At 38.0% G+C, this 22,102-nt stretch overlaps 1 protein-coding gene, 1 long non-coding RNA gene and 1 pseudogene across 6 annotated transcripts in view; 1 reads left to right on the forward strand and 2 right to left on the reverse strand.

Annotated features, from left to right (window-relative positions):
• LOC149106108 (uncharacterized) overlaps positions 1 to 22,102 on the forward strand; it is an 86,755-nt gene that overhangs the window by 22,985 nt on the left and 41,668 nt on the right. For both annotated transcript variants that reach the window (XR_016209733.1, XR_016209732.1), the window contains exon 3: positions 18,134 to 18,245. This is a non-coding gene — a long non-coding RNA (uncharacterized LOC149106108). The remainder of the gene's footprint in view (positions 1 to 18,133; positions 18,246 to 22,102) is intronic.
• The window catches only part of LOC110051669 (putative G protein-coupled receptor No18), a 38,651-nt gene that overhangs the window by 16,037 nt on the left and 512 nt on the right, over positions 1 to 22,102 (reverse strand). The window contains exons 2-3 of one of the 4 annotated variants that reach the window (XM_089297878.1): positions 20,974 to 21,097; positions 72 to 125 (exon numbers count right to left, since the gene is read on the reverse strand). The gene's annotated coding sequence lies outside the window, so the exon portion shown is untranslated. Of the gene's footprint in view, positions 1 to 71; positions 126 to 5,853; positions 6,178 to 6,841; positions 6,965 to 9,694; positions 9,876 to 20,973; positions 21,098 to 22,102 lie in introns of those variants that run through there. The other 3 variants (XM_020757725.2, XM_089297879.1, XM_020757722.2) reach the window with 3 other exon arrangements.
• LOC110051667 (uncharacterized) lies at positions 13,432 to 15,762 on the reverse strand (annotated as a pseudogene).

Genomic DNA, 22,102 nt, shown 5'->3' on the forward strand with positions numbered 1-22,102 from the left:
TGCCTCAGGATATTTGCGTCCGAGTCTCTTTATAAAGAAAATCAATCATTTTTTTAAGGAGATGCACTTACCTCTGGCAGGTTGATCTTCCAAGGCGACGTAGATTGCGGTTTCTGGTGGATAATCTGTAACAAACAGAATCCTGACATGAATACTGTATCACGAAAATGCGTTTAAATGTGTTACTCCCCGCTTGCAAAAGCCAGATAAATGAGGTTTGAAAGACTCCCTACCGCTTTTTACATTTCTAGAAAAAATCTGTTATTGAAGCTATCGGGGAAAAGTTTGAAAAATGATCTTTCTTTGACAACAGTTACGTTACTACTGCGACATAGCTCCCTGCAAATGGAATAATATATGTTTTCTTTTCCGTGCAATATGGTGTTTTGAATCGCAACTTTGCAAACAAAGGAAGACTACAGAGAAGGAAACGAAAAATATTTATGTATGGATATTGCTTAGAGTCGATTGTGGGTGAGGTGGACTTGCGTCATCGAAGGTAGCTCTTATTTTATTGTACGCAATTCTTGTTAGAAAGTAAAATGTTATAATCTAGGAATTGTTGGGTATTTAGTTCTCAAAATTTCGAACTTTGTAAACATTGCACGAAAGTTATTTCACATAAACGTTTTGTGGGAGGAGAATGAGGGGGTGGAAAATCGAAACGCAACGAGATCTTTACTTGAAAATCCCTAAAGTGGCTGAGTCCTTGCAATGGTGGTACGCATTTGATTTCGTCAATAATGCAAAGTCTGAATTGCTCAGTTTAAAGTATTCTTACGGCGGGATTGTGCAAAATGCAATGTTTTCCGGTAGCTTACACGCACACTAAATCTTTGAAAGTAAACAACACTTATATTGACGGACAGTTTCTCATATTTTTAGATGATTCTTCGCGGTGCTTGTCTCGCCCTCCTTGCTTGGTGCACAAAAACTATACACTCAAACTATAAGGACTCTTACAAAGTTCTCTTATGTACGAAATATTCATTTGATAATACGTTCGTGAGCAGTAACTTTCTGGCTTCCAAATTTTCCTAAGCTGTTTCCTCTACCTATCCAACAATCTGTACAAATTATTTAAAGTTGCTTTATGAAGCAGACAAAAGTATCATTAATTTGAGTCACTGAAGATCTCATATATTTGACTGTGTTAATTTTTAAACTTTGGAGGTAACGTTGCCACTAATTGAATAAGTAAAGTAGTATAGTTTTACAATTAGAGTGCTTTTCCTAGGAGATTCTTTTTTCATGTCATGTACAAATAGCAACAAATAAGAAGTGATTAAATGCGCTGGGAAATTTGGACGTTAAGATATTTTGTGATATCGATGGCTTGTTTTTAAAACAAGCCATTTAAATCAGAAAAGTTTTAAAAGTTTTTGGTAAACACAGCTGGGTTGTTAGTCTCGGCCTCTTAAAGTTGACATTTGTTCATTTCCTGTTTTGAAGTGGCGTTAACATGAATTCATTTTTATGTGCTATCATGTTATGCATGCGAGTATTAAACCTTTAGTAGAACGGTATATTACCCACTAATAATTCCAGTGCCGGCATAAAGAGCAAAGGTTTATTCGAATTATTGCATTGTGCCTATTATTTTGACGACAAATGCAAGGAACTTTGTGCTGTTTCGGTATTATTCTATACCATCTTCAGACTAAAGCTACGTACAATTTAAGAGCATATTATATCCATAAAATCCGCGCTCTTGTAGCATCTAGTGTGTGGCTTTGTCAAGTTGATAAAAAGAATAAAGGAAACCACGTTTTATGTTGCGAGTTGACAAACTTTTTTCATTGGAAACGATTGATGTCATATTATCAAACCCATACCAGGTGGAGTTATTCACCTGTTATCTACCCTTTAGCAAAGAGTGGAGAACCGATAAAGACCTGCAATATTCTGCCAGTGCCGGCATAGAGCGCAAGTATTAGAAGTAGAAAACAGTTAAACCTATGCTTCCTCGTGCAGTGCAGAACCTTTCTTCAAGCTTCAGAACTGCTGGACGCTTCCAAATTTAAGTTTTATTGAAATTTCCTCGGCAACATATGGTGCGAGAGGATTTGTGCACGAAAAGACCTGCAATATCCTGCCAGTGCTAGTGTAGAAGACAAGCATTACAAGTAGAAAACAGTTAAACCTATGCTTCATCGTGCAGTGCAGAACCTTTGTCCAAACGTCATCTAATTGTTGCACGCTTCCCAGTGTAAGGTTTGTTGAATTTCTTCGGCAATATATGGTGCGAGAGGATTTGTGTATATTAAAGTTCTACGCGACAATACCAAGTTTTCTTCAGCGTCGTATCGTTTTGACAGATTTTGCCTCCAATGTAACAAGTTTTTCCACGAATCTTTCGGAATCGTTTGGTGATCTTCTTGCATGTTATCCTACATTTTGGAGAAATATAACAGCTGTAAAAAATATTTTTGACAAATAGATTCCATATTGTCGTGTGTCTGTTCAATGATAGATCACAGATGACGTCAAAATGTGGTAAGAACAAAAATGTGGCGGGCACACAAGTCGTTAGGCAATTTAGACACTGATGGCAACACGACAACATGGAATCTACTTGTTTAACATAACAAAGAAACCAAAAGTTGTTTATGACGTCATCTGTGCGTTCTATCAAAATGCGAGAATTATTCGACGTATTGTATAACTAGTAGTTCACAAGAATAACTTGGCACAGGGATTCGTTTTTGTACAGAGTGTGTCTTCGTTTTCTAACAGTTTGGATATTTCGTTTTACGGTTTATGGTGCCACTATTCCTGCATTTTGCTTTGGTACCTTGTTTTCTACTTAAAACTTCAAGCTCACGTTTTTCTTCCTGCGAGCAACAGTGAGCAAGAACTGCGTATCGCAAACCTTGTGTGCTTGTATCGTATTGTCATTGATGTTTTGAAAAATGGTATGAGATAAATTTTTCATCTAAGAAACGGAATTTGAGAGAATAGTAACATTCGATAATATTCCAACAAACGTGGCAGCCAAATTGATCGAAAGCGCTGGCAATATTTGCGATCGTATTTCGAGTTAAAGCAAAAACAAAATTAATTTCATTTTCTTTCGCTCAAACATCACGAACCATGTCTTTCTGTATATTTTTGTTTTGAATTAACTTTTCATTTAATTTCCGCCCATTGCAGCAGGTGTACCTAAACAAAAGCTAACTGACTTTGTCTTCCTACAGTTTCGATGAATCTCATTTCGAATTCATTCAAAAATCTGTTAGGCTTCCAGTTGGGTTTTCTTAGTTCGTGTTTGCCCGTGTGAAAGAGTACCCAGAAGCTAACTGAATAAACTGAGAGAAAGAGTGAGGTTTCTAATAACCTTGGTGCATGGAAATCAAACAATGTGTGCGCACTTCTCAAGGTTTTCACTTTGCTTACCAGCCATCGATACCAGACGATCGTCAGAATGTCCCAGAATGTTAGAAATTGACCCAACTTGCCTTGGAAGCTCCCAAACCCTCCAACTGAAGGCCAGACGGCGAAGACTACATGGTTTTTCTTTATAAGAGCATTTTGTATAGCAATATGAGGCTGTCAAAGGCTAAACTTTATAACATGCTAAGAGCATACCCGAGGCTTCGGTTTGCTTAAGAGCTTTTGTTATGAAAGTGATATGTGATGTACCGAATAAATAAATCTTAATTTAAATTTAGCCTGTAGAAGTAATTATCATTAGTCGTTGTATTCGGCAATTAAGAAGAGTAGACATTACATCAATTGTACGCGATACAGCTTTTCCACACTTCAGATAATTAATATTCTCATGTGAGGACTTGGTTACTAGCGTTCGCCATACGCATGCTTATTTGTACGAAGGGAAAACCGCTGGCAGCAAAGATGACAAGGTGGTCGTGATAATGAGGTAGCTGTCGTTGTCTCTCTTTACAGAATTTTCTTAGATTAAACGATTCGAAACGATGTGTTGATGAAAAAAACGCCGTGTTCACTGTACCGATCACGAAATGTTTGAAAGCATCGATAACTTGCTTCACACGCTGACATTTTTATAATCTTTAACCATTGACAGCTAAAGAGTTCTCGATAACAATTTCCCTAGTTCCTGGGTTAAACTTAACAGCCAGTGTCGGGTTGTTCGAAAGACAGTTAACGCTAACCCAGGATTAAAAGTAAACCGAAGTATTGATTGTTCTGGCATAAAGGTGCGTTTCACTGGTTATGTTTTGAGCAGCTATAGAGATTACTTAAGCGCAAAACAGAAGGACAAACAATATAAACAGAAAACCTTACCGAAAAGTTAGAAAACTGAAATCAAAATTCACGGTAACCCCGGGTGAGCTTAATTGGGCTTTGAACAACTGGTCTCGGTGGCTTTATCGAGGGAACGGACTGCTCACGGAAAGTTTTGCCTGTACATTTTTCTCCTCGTTTGCGGATCGATTGCACATACTTCTTTCGCCCTACCATAGCTGAATATTAAACATTAAAGCGACACCATCATAGCGATTTATTAGCTGTTTTTTTGTCTGAATATTGCTAAGAAGCTCATGTGGTACATTTACTCATACTCAAGATGTTCATAGAACATTTAGCTCAGTAACTTATTAAGTGAACTGATGAGGGGAGTGCAACTTATAATTAGATTTTAGAAATATTTGTAAGACACAAAGACATAACCTGGCAACATCTGCCAGAATATTTCAATTGACATCACATCCTTTTGCATGCATAACTTTCATAATACCCTTTTGTAGTTTCATTGCACTTAATATGTGGGAACTTTTAACCAAACAAGACCTCAAATTTTCAGTTTCCATCTACGGCAATATGTCTTATGAGGTTTGACCTTTCGAAGTCATGTTCATATAAAGTGATAGATTAGAAATAAGCGTATACAATTTCAAATGATAAAATCATTTTGGACATTTTGACGCCTGACGAAAACATTGATGCTGAAAATGAGCATTCAATTTTTTTTTTTACTCTAACAGCTTACTGTTGTTTCTTACTTTGAATGACCTTGTTATTGCTGATGAATACAAGAGTTGTTCTGGAAATACTTGCGTGCAGTGATATTCCTTTTGTATTGCTGGGAAGCTGAGACTGCCAGTAGGAGTTTTTATGTGAAAACACAAAAGTCCTAATTGCGCTTCAAAAAGTTGGAAGTTATTAGCAGCGGAACAGTTGTAAATGAGATCTTGTGTAAACTATAATATTAAGCATTTTTTCTGTCTTGTACCTGTCCAACTAACGCTAAAATTCAAACCATTAAAAACAACTTCAATTTCCATGTCCTAAGCTTACTTTTTGCCTCCTTATCTGTCATTTGGTAATTAAGTTTTTCATAGACTGGGCAAATAATGGAAAAAGATTAGACATGTGTAAAAAGCTAGCTCACGGTGAATTAAAAATTCAAATATTATTTCAAACTTTGACTGCAGCTGTAAATAAGCTGTGACAAATTTCCTTCTGTCCCTGCCAAGCAAGCAGGTGCAGAGGTTAAAAACTTCATGCGTGAAATGAAGTCTTGCCTTTTTTTTCATTGTAAACTAAAGAGCTTTTCATACAAATCAAATTCATGTAAGTCCAGTAATTGTTTGCAGTGTGTGACATTTTTTGTGGTTGTTGTCACTGAATCCGTCGAGTGAAAATTCCGTATACAAACGATTGTTATGGATTTGCAATTCAAAAAATTAATACTTTTACCTTTTCTCTATTTATGCGAAAATTACCCCGTATATAATCCGCTTTATTTTGCAACTATTTTCTATACTATTTCATGTGGTTTGACAATTCTTAAGACCAGTAATGTAATTGTGAACTTCCAGCTTTGTGCTCTTTTCACCAAAATTCAAGTTGGTGTTAATTAACACAAACCTTCACTTTTGCTCAGCTCCCAAGCTATCAGCGCCGGATTACAACTCAACCTTCATTCACAGTCTCCACAAATAACGTTTCCAGAAGTCCACGTACGTACCAAAATATTTTCTCCCACACTATCGTGTTCAGACGCTTCCAAACAAACGATGAGGATCTGGCGTTACGCATGCGTAAAAGTGAAGTTTACCGCGATTATTTAACCTTGGAATTGCGTCGTTAGTTTTCAAAAGCAATTGTTTGCACCCGTACACACCAAAGTGACAGGGCTGGCGTTTCAAAGGTGTCCATTTACCATGTAAACAATCAGATGAACGTGTTTTCAGGCTAAAACGATTAACTGTAGACAGGATCTTAAAGGCACATTGGCACCTTAATGTGCACGTAAACATTATTGCTAGTGATCCTAATTTCCAGCGCGTAAAGAAAAAAATTAAACCTTCCCAGCAGAAGGTCAAATTTCCAGGAAACGAGGGTTTTTGGTCCATGCAGTACCTTGTAACCTTATTTGAAAAAAGATTTAGATATAATTATCTGAAACAAGACGCGACATGATATCAATATGAGCAAATTATACAGTACTTCAACAAATCGTTCGAGCCCCGACGCTGCCCTGAGCACGAAGATCGTGGTGAACAAAATTCACTGTTTTCATTGGGCCCAACCATTACGCGCTTGTTGTCAACTCCAAAAATAAAAATAATGATAAACATTATGTACTACTCATACCTTTTTAAGCCATTACAGTCTCTTATGTTTTCAATATTTTCAGTTTAACCGGCGACCTTGCTGAAAAAGTCAAAACTGTTTCCAATGTTACGTTCTTTCTAGTGCTCTTAGGTCATTCAGTCTTCTTGAATGATTGTGTGTAAACGTACAAAGAAGAGGATGGCAATTACCTTTCCGTTTTTCCCCAACCTTCACAACTTCATGTTTATGGTTCTGATACCATTAAGTTAAATAAATAAGAAATTGTTTCTAATCTTACCACGATGGACCTTCCCAAACTGTGAAACGGTTGAAACTGAGCTCACTTGTACAACTCCAAACAGAAAACTGACAAAACAGGAGCACATTTTCTTGAACTGCTCATTTTCATTTTTAAGCTTCAATAAACCATATTGTTTGTGTTGTGTGGAAAGTGTCTTTCCCATAATTTATTTATAGATTTTAGGACATGGGTGTGACTTAACATATTTGACACCTGATCCATTAGTGAAATTTCAGGTTCTGCTTCGACACCGGGACGCCTATCTCATGAACATTTTTACCGTCGTGGACAAAATAGTAACCCGGGACATCTTACAGTTTTTGTTTTTATCCGAGCATTTTACGCCGAAAATATCAGTCAACACCAGTAAGCATGTTGTAGAAAATCGGCAAAAAACTCTTTTACTGTCAAGGAAACTGTTACTATTAAATCAATCTCCTTTAACGATACAGGTCACAATATTAACCAGAGAAGTAATAATAAACCGAAAATAAGGGAGGATTGCTACAACCTAGAATTAAGATGTATTGCGAACTTCAAGCTTGAAAAATTGGCCATGTTTTAAGACATAGGTCCTTGACGTCGAAGCTTGCGTCTACATTATTGTTTGTTATCAAAAGCACCTTCCTCTCGAGACATAACTCGCACTCATTATCGTGTAGCGTGTGCTTTTGGTACAAATCTTGTTGGGGATCTCTTTAGACGTTTCCTTGCATGTTGTTCTTATCAAATAGCCGAATGTGTATTATGAAATTCTTCGCAAGGAATCGTTTCCAAGATATTGTAAAAAAAGCTATATCGTATTTCAAATTATGAATAAGTCATTTGAGACGTGAAAGTATTTACAGACGTAAATTAAGGGTGAGGTTTTGAATGTTTACAGTTTTTAATGACGGGACAAAGATATCGTTTCTGTCTACCGAAAACTTAAATCAAAACCTGACTTTTGAGCCTTTATTTTTTGTTGTTAATTTAGGATCGAGGATAATGCCATGGAAGTGAGACATGGCTTATAGCAATTTCATCGTTCACAATCGTGTTGATTCATTTGCATAATTGTAATTCAGTGCTGCATCAGCAAAGCCTTTGAATTTGAGGTCGACTTGACAAGAAACGTTTTCAATATCTTTGGATTTAAATTTATTAATAAACCAATGTTTCCCGTTTGAAAGATCGTCGTTTAAGTACTTTTTATAGAAGCCAGGTCTTTTGTTTGACGATTTTTAACAATGAGATAAGATAAATAGTTCTTGATTGTTATGGAAATTGACTGATATGAACCAACCAATCATGGGAATTGTTCGAATCAGTTGAAAGGAAGAAATTACATGTATATTCAAAACTTTTTTGGAGCTTTTCCTGTGTCAAGGAGTAATTCCTTTTAATTAAGAGTCAATAAATTAGCAAAAATTAGAAAACCGAACGTTTTCTTATTGTAATTATTACGGTCGAGCACCTCGTGTGACATTTTAGGTTTTACTCTGCTAAACTGAAAAAACTGAGTTCTGTTATTGCCCCACTGTGGAGTTTATGAGTTAGAAATGGTTAAATCATTTCACATTATACTCTTATACCTTTGTATGTTTTCTTTTTGCAGTGAAAATGGCTGGTCGCTTTTAAGAGTTAATTAACATGAAATTCTACTTCTTACATGTCTAACTAAATAAAGTCAGTGGATCATATAGCCCGATTCTTCAGTTTGTGGCATGTTAATCGTGCTTAATATTTTTGGTATTTTTGTTACAATAATTAAAAAAGTAAAGCACCAGTATAGTTTACCGTTTGTCGTGGAGGAAAATTCTTGTCCCGACTGTGGCTTTTTCAATTTCGGTAACAAAGCGATATCTGTGGGACTGCTTTTGTATCTGTTAGCTCAAACAATGGACTGCAATCCAGCTGCTGGGCTGTCCGCCATTAACAATATTTGTATACGAGTATTCGCTGGTTATTAATTAGTCACAATATAGAAGACTTTAAGAACAATGTTTCTCGTTTATTGGAATACGAAATTCTTCATTTGTGCGTGTGGTCTAAGAAATAATCCGGCTTTAACATTTCGTTTTACTTTTTTTAGGTGTTGTAGCAAGTAAACAGTTTTCGTGCCAATGTAGTAAAAATCTGTGTAGGAAAACGAAACCGACAGCAAATATAAAATAACGAACGCTTACCTTTTTTCTCACCTTTAAAGTGAGCTGTCAGACAATCATTGAAAAATTATACTGTAAGAAAAGGAAATTTTGAGGAAAATTTTATAATATTGTCATGTTGAAGACAACAATATTAGATTTTATTTTACTTTTAACGATCGAGAAACTGGTATCTAAATTTGCGAGAAGCTCGTCTAGAAATCTCTCTCAATTTTATCGGCGAAGACGACTTTTCGCATCGCTTAGCGAAAACAACACAATAATTAAATCCACGAGAAACGTGATTCACGGTGCATGGGTGGTTTTGCAAATTCATTATTTTAAATTGTTTTATTTTCGGACTTCAAAGTCATGATATCGCAGTATATTATTAGCTTTGTACGCGTGATAAGTTCGATGAGAAAGGGCTTAGTTCGCCTGAAATTTCTATGAAACCTCAAACAACCGCTCAATAATAAATTCATATGGTCGCCCTTTTAATAATTTAAAAATTGAAATGGTTTGATAGAAGCAAACATTTTAAACACAGGTTGATTCGTACCTTAGAATTTCGGCGTGGAGGTAGACTTAGCAAGAAGTCTGGTTAAAGTTTGTCATCACACATACAAGACAAGGTCAAACCCTCTTGTTTGAATTTACAGTATACAAGAGAAAAAATGCTTGCTAGCGATTAAGCCGAATATTCCCTTAGAACCATACATACCTGGCGTTCCTCTTATTTCGTTCTGTTCCAGCCTGCCCTGCGACCTAAGTGAAATTAATTGTTTTTCTCCGATACCGATAAATGTAAAGGCGTTTAAAGTATCAGATATGTACGGAGGACTTTTGGAGGGAAAATTTCCTCTGATTATTGACACGCGAGACGTAATTACTCGGCTTTAGAAAGAAAAAATCTTAAAGCGCCTGCATTCATATTGAAATGAGAAAAATAGATCACCGTCTCGTTTGAGATTTTGTGCGAATACAAATTAATTAACAGCCAGTTTATTTGTGTTTGCTCTTGTAATAACAGACTAGCCACCTTTTCGATTTCCTGGCGCAATCATCCCAGCAAAAGGGCTAGATTTAAACAATAAAAAGAAAGATACAATTAAAAGGCTCTTTCAAAGTCTCTTCGCGAATTCTTGCGACTTCGACATTCGTGTTTAAAAAGAATGTTTGATAGCTGTCCAGGAAAAAAATTCATGTATCACTCAAACACAACTAGCAGATGTAAAAGTTTAGTGAATAGATGTTAAAGTTGATTTTTTTAAGGCTCAGATCACAAGGATTAAAAATCGACGAAAATCAAACCGGAATGTAAGGCAGCAAATTTATAATTACAAAATAGAATCCCCCTCCAAAGCTTTAATCAGTTTTTTGCAAGCCCTCTGTACAACGTGATATTAGAACAGTAACAGTGCAAGACTTGGGAAATACAAAAGAACAACCCTGGCGTTTTCGTTAGTTTTTTAATCCAGGGAAAAGCAAATTACTGCTGGCTCTGTAATCACGCAATTTCTTGCTTCTTGAAAATACATTTTAATGTTTGACATGTAGGTGTCACTCATGGGATCGCAATAAGGGTTAATTACGCCGGCTTACAATGTATGCGGCATTCCAACTTTACTTAATATTTCAAAAATTTCCTTTTCTTTGTATTACAAAAGTCATGTTAAAAAAAAAAAAAAGATTGATCGGCTTTGTCGCTTTGATATAGCTTTGGTTTAGGTCGTGCACCAAGCACGTTTTTAACTTAATGTTCACCCTTTAATTTCCAACAATAGTTGATCTTTTGACTTCCGTTCCTTTGCGAAAAGGATGTGAAAATGATGTTACGCTCTTCTTTGTGTCATTGCAATTTATTTCATCAATGGAAGAAACGTGCAGATAGGCATTTGGAACTGGATTCAAATTTTCTGCTCAGATTGCAATATTCCTTTCGATTTCATTGAGGTATCAGAAGGTAAGGTTTATTTATTTGAAATGTCGTTATTACCTCAAATACATGCGTTCTTCTAGCGTGGAAAAAAAAAATTTCACTGTACAAAAAAATCCCTTTATTCCATATGTGTAAAAACGAAATTTATCGCACGTTTTGGAAAAATGAACAGATGTAAAGAAATCCGCTGAATAGTTCCGTCGAAGTGCGCAAATGTCCCGGGGGGGGGGTACTCCTTTATATGGGCTATATAGGTATGTGCGGCCCCAAAGGGTAGGGGTTTTCAGCTGTTTTGGTCATAAATAGGGCATCGATTTTAGCTGATTTTGGTCATAAATAGGGTATGGTTTTTGCACTCTAGCCTTGCTATGGGTATGTTTTTAAAAAGAAGCCACTTTTTCGATAATCAACAAAAGCCCTTCACAAATTATGTTTACGGTAATTAAAATAGGGTTTCGAATTTTTGGTCAGGTCATAAATAGGGTAGGGAATATCGCAGATTTTGGTCATAAATAGGGTAAGGGTTTTGGGAAGCGGGCCGCACACCCCCACCCGATTTTCTGGGAGTACCCCCCCCCGGGGGGGGGGCAAATGTATCCCTCATGCACACGAGTCGCCTCCTATGTAGTTATTTCATGAAACCCCTAAATTCAGACAAGTTGTGCCTGAGTCAGTGAATAATAATTTTAAAATAAAGTAAATATCAGTATTATCCTCTGGTGATGAATTCGAGGACGAAATTCATTTGAGACCGTCACAAAGGTATCATAAAAAAAAATTTATTTGCCAGCAAATAAAAGCGTTTATGGCTTCTACCCACGCTCGCGTCGTTACTTTAAACATAGTGTTAATTTTCAACCAGGAGTTTAAGATAATGAGGAAAGCTTAAGGTTGGGAGTACTGAAGCGTCGAACTAAATGGGGACGGGGTCACAAAGTACAAACTTGATTGAGCAATAGTCACAAGACCATCACAAGACAATCTTGTGACTTCAATAATAATAGCGAATTCATTGGTAATAGTCACGAGTTTCACTGGAAAATATAAACTTAGCCTCGCTTTCAGCGATCGATATAAGACGTGGCATGTTTTTCGAGTTCGTCCTCTTTGTCTCCAGACCAGACACACTCAGTGAGTTCGACTGTCCCCGGTATAGCCACGATAAATCAATGGATCACAGGGAAGACGACATAAATAAAGAGGTAGTGACATCAACGAAATATTGATATGAAATTTGACACTGTGAGCGAAAATGTATACTTATGTTACAATTAAACAATATTGATTCTTTCCTTTTTGAAATAAAATAACAAGGTCATTCGTGACTCTTTCTTTGTAGGAGGTAATAGTAATGTTGAAATGGCTCTAAGATAATAACTGGATATAAAGCGACACAACATGATTGTTTATTATAACTTTCAGTTTAAGGTGGGGATAAAATTCTGTGAAAAAATTCGTTTTGTTTTTACCGGAATTTGTATCTTAAGGTATTGAAATTTTATTTTGAGAATTTCTGTTACTGTAAATTCAAAGCTCGTTTTCTTAAAACGAGTTATTTTTGCCCGCTTTGAGAAAAGATATTTTGAGAAGGATAAATATATTGATTCAGATGAGGCCTTGAACTTCTGTATTGTATTTTAATTCCAAGCTTTCGCCGTTTTACGGCATCATCAGGGAATAGGATTCAGAAGGATTTCTCTAATTGAGCAGAAATTTTCAGGATTTGTTGTTCGGACTAAGTTTTGTGTTTTAAGCCGAGAACTTTTTCATCCATTGCATCTTGTAGAAGTTATGCAGTGAAACGTATGTTGGATTTTCTGTATCAAATTTAACTGGTCACCATTTCATGTGTTTTTAACTTTTCAAAAATCTCTCCGCTTAAAACAGTAAGCTATTTGTCTTCTTTTAAAAAATGTAAAATCATTAATTTTGATCAGTGTTTGCAGGAGTTATCTTTTCTCATTGATCGATCGATCGATTGACTGATTGATTGATTGATTGATTGATTGATTGATTGATTGATTGATTGATTGATTGATTGACTGACTGATTAATTGATCGATCGATCGATAGATAGATAGATTGGGTGATTGAATAACTGACTGACTGACTGATCAATCAGGGTGGTAAAGGAGGGGTCCCAATCACGAACCACGGGCCTATTTTCCTTCAAATCACGAATCACGTACGTTTTTCAGAGTGTTTCACGAATGACGTATTAAACTTGTTTCGTTGAATAAATTATAGTTTAACTGATCCGTTCATTTGCGTGGTATTCTGTTTTTAATAGCCTAGTATAGCAAGACAATTCACTCAGGTGGACTAACTTCGCCAAAATAGCCGGAAAACGAATAAATCGAGCCAAGAGTAGGCGTTCTCTACAGATAATCAGTCGTAATATTAGCCATTTCAAAAATGAAACAATGATAAGGTGACACCACAAATTTTCACCGGCTCATGGCGGGGCAATATTTCTTCTAAGGTCGTGCACTCTTCATTTTACTAAACTGGTCTTATCGTCATGAATAGGAAGACAGCGCTCTGTTCGACAAGGTGATTGCCCTCCCAGAACGAGTGCGAATTGTTTTTGAAAGGAAGTTTACATCAACGTCATTGATTTCTACTTCTCTCAAAGGCTCTCCATCTCCGCTCGCATCTTCTTCTTCATCTGATGCAGAATCATACTCTGATTCTTGCGCAGCTGTCTCAAAGTTATCACTGTTGATATCGGTATTACGTTGAGTGGTTTCAGATACCGCTGGGCCCGGAATCCTTTCCCCAATTGGCAAGTCTTTCTGGTACATGTTCAACGGGAGAGTTCCGGTGGCATGCTTTGTGTTTTTCTGCCGGACGGTAAGTTGCCTTACCGCCTTGCCGTGTTCGTGGGCCCACCTCCTCATTGTGGCTTTATCACTTTCCGACATCTTATTCGCAGGCAACTGCCTCATTTTAGGGACATCACTTAGAGAAATGCTATTTTGTGGAACGGGGTAATATTACTCTGGATGGGTAAAATAGTACGCTGACCAACAGGATGTACGCTTCAGTGATTCATGAGTCGTGTTTCCGAAATAAATTGCGGATTCTAAAACGGTACGTGTGGGATGCTTAAAATGACTCACGGCGTGGAAATTCTCAACTTGCAGTGTAAGACAGACTTCAGGGTTTAGCTCGAAGTCCGGATTCACTTCACTCAAATTGTTATGAAGTTCTTCTAAGCCTTTCTCGACAAGTGCAGTTGACTTCACAGTTTTCGAGGCAACAGTACCGTCAGGTCCGTTCGTTGTCCTATCCGAGTTCAAGACTGCCTGTACTTCAGAAACTGTGGACGTTACATAGGCAGAAACATCCTTCACCATTTGATGTGCCTCTTGAATTGTGTACTTCTCTCTTGGTTGATGCTTTAAATGGACTGAAAATGCACGATTGAACTTGCCGAGATTTTCTAGAAATTCGATTGTGCCTCTGATCGTCGTCAGAAGTTTTACAGTGCCGATCTGACCATCAGTTACAAAGATGTTGGGGCACTCTGTGCACAAGCCCATTGGTTGTCCAAATGAAGCGTGGCTTCCAGATCCATTTCTGTTGCTTTCGACCCCTGTACCAGCAATTATCACAACATCGCCACCCCGTGCAAGCAATTTCACTTGTCTGCTGTCTTGATCAGTAAAAGCAATTCTGCCGTTTGGCAAAGGAGCAACTGAGGGAATAACCTTACACTCTTGACTATTGTTCCTGACAATGTTTTCACGCATAACGCTAGCTGCCAAGCTGAACTTTGCAAGACCCGTTTCATGTGCCAAGAAAAGAAAGTTATCAGAGAAGCACATGCTATGGACACTTTCACACCCCTCTGGATATTGGCATATTGCGACTACTTTACCGCAAAGGTAGTGCCCATTTGACTGGATTGCAATGGAGAACACTTGTTTTGAAGAGTCGCAAGAACATGCAAGCATGTCATCACTGAGCCTGCAAATACTTGAGGGTTTTATTTCCTTATCTAAGGAAACCGTCCCGAAATCCTTTCCTTGACTCTGATAGGACTCTTTTTCTTTCTGAAGTTCAAATTGTAGTCTTTCTTTAAGCTCCTTTACTGTTCCTGTACACGATAGCACTCTCTTGCCCAATTCATCAACCAAAGATGCGCAATCTTTCAGTCGCGAGGGTCTCAATGTGATCGTGTCTTCCAAGTCAATTATCTTCAAAGCTCCTGTATCAACCTGACAAATTATCACTGTGCCCGTGCCATTAAGATAGCAAAGAGATCGAGCCTCTTGTAAGTCGGATTTCAGAATCTTACCTCGCACTGGGTTGTGCAGGTCAGCTTTTACGAGCCGGCAATTGGATTTCAAAGGGTTGTAGTCCAAGAACAGCAGTTTCCCATGTTGCCCACACGTTATGGCGACTGGATGAGGAAACATGATACCAGCCTTGTTGGTTTCTGAAAAGCGGTACTTTTCAGGAATGATTTGGTGGACAACGTAATCGACCTCTTTTAAAGCGTTAATAACCTCAGGGCTAGAAAGCCTTAGCAGCGGAACGACAGCCATGCGATCTTTATTTTGCACGTCATCGGCTTTCAGAAACCTTCGTAAGCGCTTTCGAATGTCTTCATTGCTTTTCCCTAGACCTTTGCTAACTGCGATGTCCGCGAGGCCCGTAAACTGCATAAGGTGGTGTTTAAAACTACGAAGCTCCTTGTGATCATTTTCCGAAATCGGCACATTAAACTTCTCTTTATGGAGTGGCTGACTTGAAGTTTGACCAGACTCCGTTGCCAAGAAAAAAGACACGACAGCTCTAACTGTTTTTTCCGACGAACTTTCCAAATCTCTAGTCGCTGCCATTTGCAAAAGATGCTAACGCGAAACGCTTAACTCTGTAGACACGTGTAGAGATAACAATTAGCTATATTAGCTTTATCACCATGTATCATGCTGCGCGCTTATTGTGAAATAATAATCTGTTAACTTGAGACTAGTTACATGCAGGAGCGTATCCTGCAGGCGTGACAAAAAAAAAGACGAGTTAATACTGTATGTTTATCAATTCTGGTTTGTTTTTTTATAAATGGATTCACGAGGATTTTGATTTTCACGTATATTTCCGCCTGAATCACCTATCACGGTCCTCAAACAAGGCCGATCACGCGTCACGTTAGAGCAATAATTCACGGGTCACGACCAGATTTTGGTTGATTTCACGCGTCACGGGCGAATTTTTGCTCAAATCACGCGTCACGCACAACCCCTTTACCACCCTGATCGATCGACTGATCGGATCGATCTATCAGTCGCTCGATTAACGTATTGATTGATTGATTGATTGATTGATCGACTGATCGATTGATCGATCGATCGATCGATTGATCGATTGATTGATTGATAATACTTTATCTACAAATAGGAATCTCAATAAAATTGTCGTTCTGTTCGTGTCGGATCGCAGAATGTCACTTAAAGTATCAGCACACCCCAAAATTGACCATTTTTCAAAAAAATTGTGTTCCCCTTTTCAGATAGATCTTATGGTGATCTTGCATTTAAAAGAATTATACGAACAAAAATTGATTCTAAGCAAAGTTATAAACGAAAAATGTTAATTACATTCATGGCCTCTAATTGATAAATGTCAACCGGTTGTCACGAGAAGTAAACTTGCATTAAAAAGTCGCGTGACAGATTGCGGCGTAGTTCGATTATCAAACGTGTGTGTTTGGTAGTCTACGAGCTGTTATATGTCGTCGAAGAAACGCAAAAGGTCATGTCCCTTTGCAAATGCGAAGAAAGAACCACAGGGGAAAAAGGCCGGGGGAAAAACGTTTCAAAATCATTCGATCAGAACTGATGCGCTAGCTGCCAGTGAGAAAGGTTCCTGCTTCGAGCAGGAGAGGTTGCTTGCACTGGACGAGAAAGACGTTTGACATTCTTTAAGCATATCTCCCTCGGCGCTTTCTCCGTTCGAAACGGTAACGGTAACATCTCAACTCAAACGGCTCCTCGTTGGTTTCCTTTACGTTGTTTGCGAGTGCGCTCTTTCGTTGTCTGCGGCATCTCTAAGCTAAGACGTTTTGAAAATCGAAAAGAAAAAACAAAATTGAAAATTATTTTCTTACTAACCTGGGCCGTCGTGGAATTCAGATCTTGCAAAGGATGATACGAGCTCTATTGTTAAAGTAAAATGAGTCTTCACTTTCTGGATCAACACGTCATCGTTTTCACACTTTCTGTGTACTTATCTCATCACACCGGAAGAACGCCCCAAAGTATATTTTCCTTCGTATCTCGAAACGAAAATTTCAGCGAGTGAAGCGCGCATTTTGAGTTCGTTTCCGGCGAATTTTCAACATTTCGTTGGAGAGAAATTTGGAGTTGGAGTTGGAGAGAAATTTGGAGAGAATGTTGCCCGATAATCAGGCCAAGAAACTGTGTCGGGGAATTTTTATTTTTTGCTTCTTTCAAACGTTATGACAATTTTAGTGAAAAGAATGCATGTTTTATCAACTCTCAAAGTTTAACTGCGTATCAAAAACAAATCAGACAAATAATCAACACTAATTTCCGACTTCGTTTTGTAGAGAAAGGTGTCAAGAAGACATAGCAATGTTAATCGCGTCCTCCCGCTCAAATCCAGTCGGAAACGAGCTTGATTAGTGAACCTCTGTATTTTGGGAAATAGGGCGCTATATTCGGCAAACCTTAATTTTAATGAATATACCTTCGAAATCTACAATGCTGAAGTTTTCAGGAAATACATACATTACTGGGGTGTGCGTCAAACGTCCGACCGTAAAGCGGCGCCAACGAATGATGCTCACTTGGAGTATATACTGATCGTCACGAGTATAAAACATTCCTACCAGGGTGGGGGAGGGGAGGGACACATACCCATGACCTTTCGCTCAGAGGTCCCGGGCTCGAGTCCCGGTCTGACAGCTACCTGGATTTGTTTCACGGTAGCCTCGAGTTCAAATCTTCGGCCACGCTTGTAAATAGCCAACTGGTTTGCCTCCGGCCAGTTGGGATTCTCAACAATGTTATGTTCAATTTGAATTATTGCTATACCGAGGGTAAATTAAGATTTCTTTTTTATGCTCTGATAGGGTTAGCAGTATGTTCTGATTTGTTCGAAAATGCTGCTCGTATTTTGACACCAAATTTAGGGCTCAGCAAAACTGTAATTGTGAACATTTTGTTGTATCGTCAACCTCTTCTTTAGGTGGCATATGGCGAACAAGCTTTTCCTTGGATCATGCGCACTATGAGCAGAGTACCCCTGAGCATCCAAGGTCTTGACGTAAATATTAATCAGCTATGGGGATGATTTTAAGGTAACTATACACTGGAAAACTTGTTTTTTTTTTTATTAAATAACCACCATGCATCTTTCTAAACCCAAGAGAATAGGCTATTTGGGTAGTGTGACAAGGGATTTTAACTTGGGACCACCGAGACAAATTCTAGCCAGAGGAAGAATGAATGCCTTGAGCCTGGGAGTTCCACGGCCTTATTCCGAACTTTCATCTCTGTTTCCATCAATTCATAATCACTTGGGGTCAAGCGTAGCAGTTTTCTTAATGACCTTTTAAAAGCTAGCGTCAACTCTTCGTCACACGTGTATTTATAGGTTGTAAGTAAGAAACCTAGTAAGTGGGTAAGTAACTTTATTTAAGTGTCAGGCAGACGAGTGCCAGGCTTAAATATCGAATAAGTAAGGCTTGAGGGAATATTTTCAACACAAATATTAGCGACTGAGAGAAGTAAACGACGTTTCGACAACGTCGGATGTCATTGTCAAGTAAATGTGTAGCTTAGCTTTTGCAATATAAAAGGATCTACAATTGTGCGCATAAGGTGGCAAAATACTAGAAGGGGACACTAACACAAAAAATTAAAATAACAAGAACTAATATTATGTTTAAAAAGCTAACCAAAATATTTACTATATAATGATATAAATAAGATAAAAATACATAAGATAAAGATTAAAATACATAAAAGACATTAAGAAGCACATTAAGTGCAATAACCACCACAACGATAAGTCAAAATATCCAAGTCAAGTTTGCGAATGTTTTTTTTTTTTTTTCTTAAAAGCTGACAGTATCGGTGAACTTCTAATATTCCTTGGTATAAGATTCCATAACTTAGGCCCAGTATATCTGATAGTGTGCGTCCCATGTTAAGTATTGTAGGGGTAAAAAACTCCTTGTTTAGCGTGGCGTTTGTTTTTTTCTCGGGTCTTTGAAATAGGTTAGCACCTGATATACTTGAGACATACTTTGTTCTTAACCTTGTACAGGAGAATAGCTAAGTCCTGCAACCTTCTGTTTTGTAGAGTGCACAGATCTGCCATGTCTAATAATCTGTGATACATGTAGCTTGACATTTTGTCACAGTAAAACTATATCATAGCTCTGTGTACCCTTTCCTGTATTCTTTCCGATTTTCTTCTGTCACTAGCACGACAGAAATGCCAGACAAAGTGACAGTGAACAGTAAATTAAATAGGATAGAATGGCAGTTTTGAACAGGTTAAGTTTAGTGCTAGTGGGTATTAAGTTCCTCAGTCTTATTAGAACTCCTACACGTTGGCTGCTTTTCCTGCAAATAGTTTTAATATGGTCTTTACAGTGTATTGATCGTCGTCTTCGTCAATGATAATTCTCATAGAGTCGTTTTACTTGTCATAATTCCCTTTAAGAACTGTACCAGTTGGAAGCCACTTCAGGAGGGGGGCGTAGGGGCTTATTAGAAACCGAAAAACCGCCCGAAAAATCGCCCAAAACCGCAATATATTTGGGAAATAGTCATTTGCTTTGACGTTATCTTTAGCCTTTCATAGTCTGCTTGGCAGCCGTTACGACCCAAATAACGACTGCTTAAGAGACTAGGCTTGTCATGCATTCCTCTAAAAGAAAGAGGTCCCTTGGAATTACAGTTTAGTGCGACTTTAGGGTGTAACTTCCACGGTAAAACCAGAAAAACCATAAAACGCATTGGACAGAAAAATCCGAAATACCGCCATTATTGTTGACAAAAACCGAAAACCAAAGACTAAATTGGAGAAAACTCGCAAACCGCTCAAGACACCAAAACCGAAAAACCGCAGATTTTAAGTGCGAAAACCGAAAAACCGAACCAAAAATCGGCCCAATTCGCAAAACCGAATATCCTAACGCCCCCCTCCTTCAGCACTTACTTCCAGATTAGCTTGAACATTCTCTATATTACTACTCATATCATAGAACTGGTGATCATCTGCAAACATGTTAAAGTGTGTACTAATGTGATAAGTTAAATCATTCTGGAAAATGTTACGGAGCCCTGAGGGTTTCCTCTTGCCTTCTACTTACCTGTTTGCGTGTTTGATTTTGTCTCTTCCTCGCTAAAATAGACGCGATGAATCGTAAAACTTGTCCCTACGTATACCGCGTTTCACCTTTATTTATTATGTTTTGTTCGTCATTTCCGCCACCCCTTTCAGTTTCGAAATGTGTTACAACTTCCACGACCATCCACCATTATATGATATTGTAATTTCATTTTCATAATGTAGTAACATCTAAACCTGAAGAAGGCTGGTCTGGTCAGCTGAAATATTGTTTTGAATATACTAAGTTGTGTCAGCCTTGCAGTAGTCTGATTTATCATCGTTTTACTCGCTTCTAAACAGCTTGAAAAACTCTCCAGCGCGTGCCACGCTATCGGTTAGGACGACAAATGTTCAGAAAATTCCCAATACATTCGCAATCGGTACTTCTGTGCATGCCAAAGTCTACAGACTGAGTTACTTATTGAGAAACAACATTCTGTTTCTTGCATGCGTAAGTCTGAACAGGGTCCAAATTCCACCTCTTGCATCACCAAAGGAAGGGGATTTTCACGTCTGCCGGCCTGAAACATCTATCTATAGACATTTGGAATTTTCAAACTTTCAATAGCCTGTTTTCGTAGGCTAAACTTTCAATTACATCCACGAATTTAAGAACATTCATGATTTGTTACCGTTTGAACTTGTTTTAATATAAGGTTGTTAAAAGTATTGAGTATGTTTACCTGAGTGCAAGCTTGCGATAACTGATGACCAATTTTCTCTCTGCGGTCGCTGTTGCCTCATTAGATGTAAAGACAAAAGTCAGCAGCTATCTTGCCAGGAATCAGGCTGTTAATTCATTTTACCCTGCAACAGATGCAAATATGTGAAGTAGAAACGGTAGAAAAACTATAGGTCTGGGTCTTGTCTGTTGTTTATCGCAAACGCTGATTACATATTTGTAACATTAGTTTCCATTTGTCATCATCCGATTTATATCTCTCTATTATTAGAGGTTTCCCGCAGTTAATAGCAATTACTCCATTTCCTGTTTCGTTCTACGCCATTTTGGCTGGTCAGATACGTCTGGAGTGCATCCAGACGGCTGCATGTAAATATCACATCCTCCGTGTTCGAGTATTTACACATAAAGAAAGTTTCATCACAAATCAAATGGATTGAGAAAATCCACCCAAAATGATCAAATAGGTCGAGTTTGTCTTAACACCAGAAAAAAAAAGGAAAAAAAAAACGATACGAAAAGTACATTGCCACTAACACATTTATCGTCAGTTTCGTCTACGTCTGGCTAAACTTGAAAATAAATGTTTTTTGAGAGGTTGATAATCCATGTCGCAATCTTTGCAGATCTTTTAAAGCATTCGTTTTCTTTCATGTGATTTATGCTCGCCGCTTTCGTGCTTTCTATCTTACTGGAATATGTTTATTTTTTAAGATTTTTGTCAAGGCTCTTGTTTTTAAAATGAGAAAATTTTCGACTGCAGTTAATTTGTCCTTACAATGTCAAAGCATTGTCGAGCAAGCGTGACGTGTGAAAAAAGAAGATCAGTTGTCTCGATGTACTACTGAATTCTCAAAACTAAATGTTTAAAATTTGTGGAAATAAGTGAGGAAAAGTGACATGGATTTCCATAACTTCTGCGTCGTCTCAGTTGTGTAAACAAAAGAGAGACAGTGCACGGACAGGCTGAAGGTATAATGGGTAATGGTTCACGTTGTTTCACCAACGCTTTCATCCTTTTTGCCCGCCATCACAGGTCTTCACTGCACTGTAGAGTTGGAGACAACGCACTTTGTGGGTGTATATCATTTGTATTCATTATATCCCAGACTACCTGTCAGCATTGTCGC

The sequence above is a fragment of the Orbicella faveolata genome, unplaced genomic scaffold (assembly GCF_042242905.1).
Source record: "Orbicella faveolata isolate gen_17 unplaced genomic scaffold, um_ofav_v1 contig_3, whole genome shotgun sequence".
Classification (NCBI taxonomy): Eukaryota; Metazoa; Cnidaria; class Anthozoa; order Scleractinia; family Merulinidae; genus Orbicella; species Orbicella faveolata.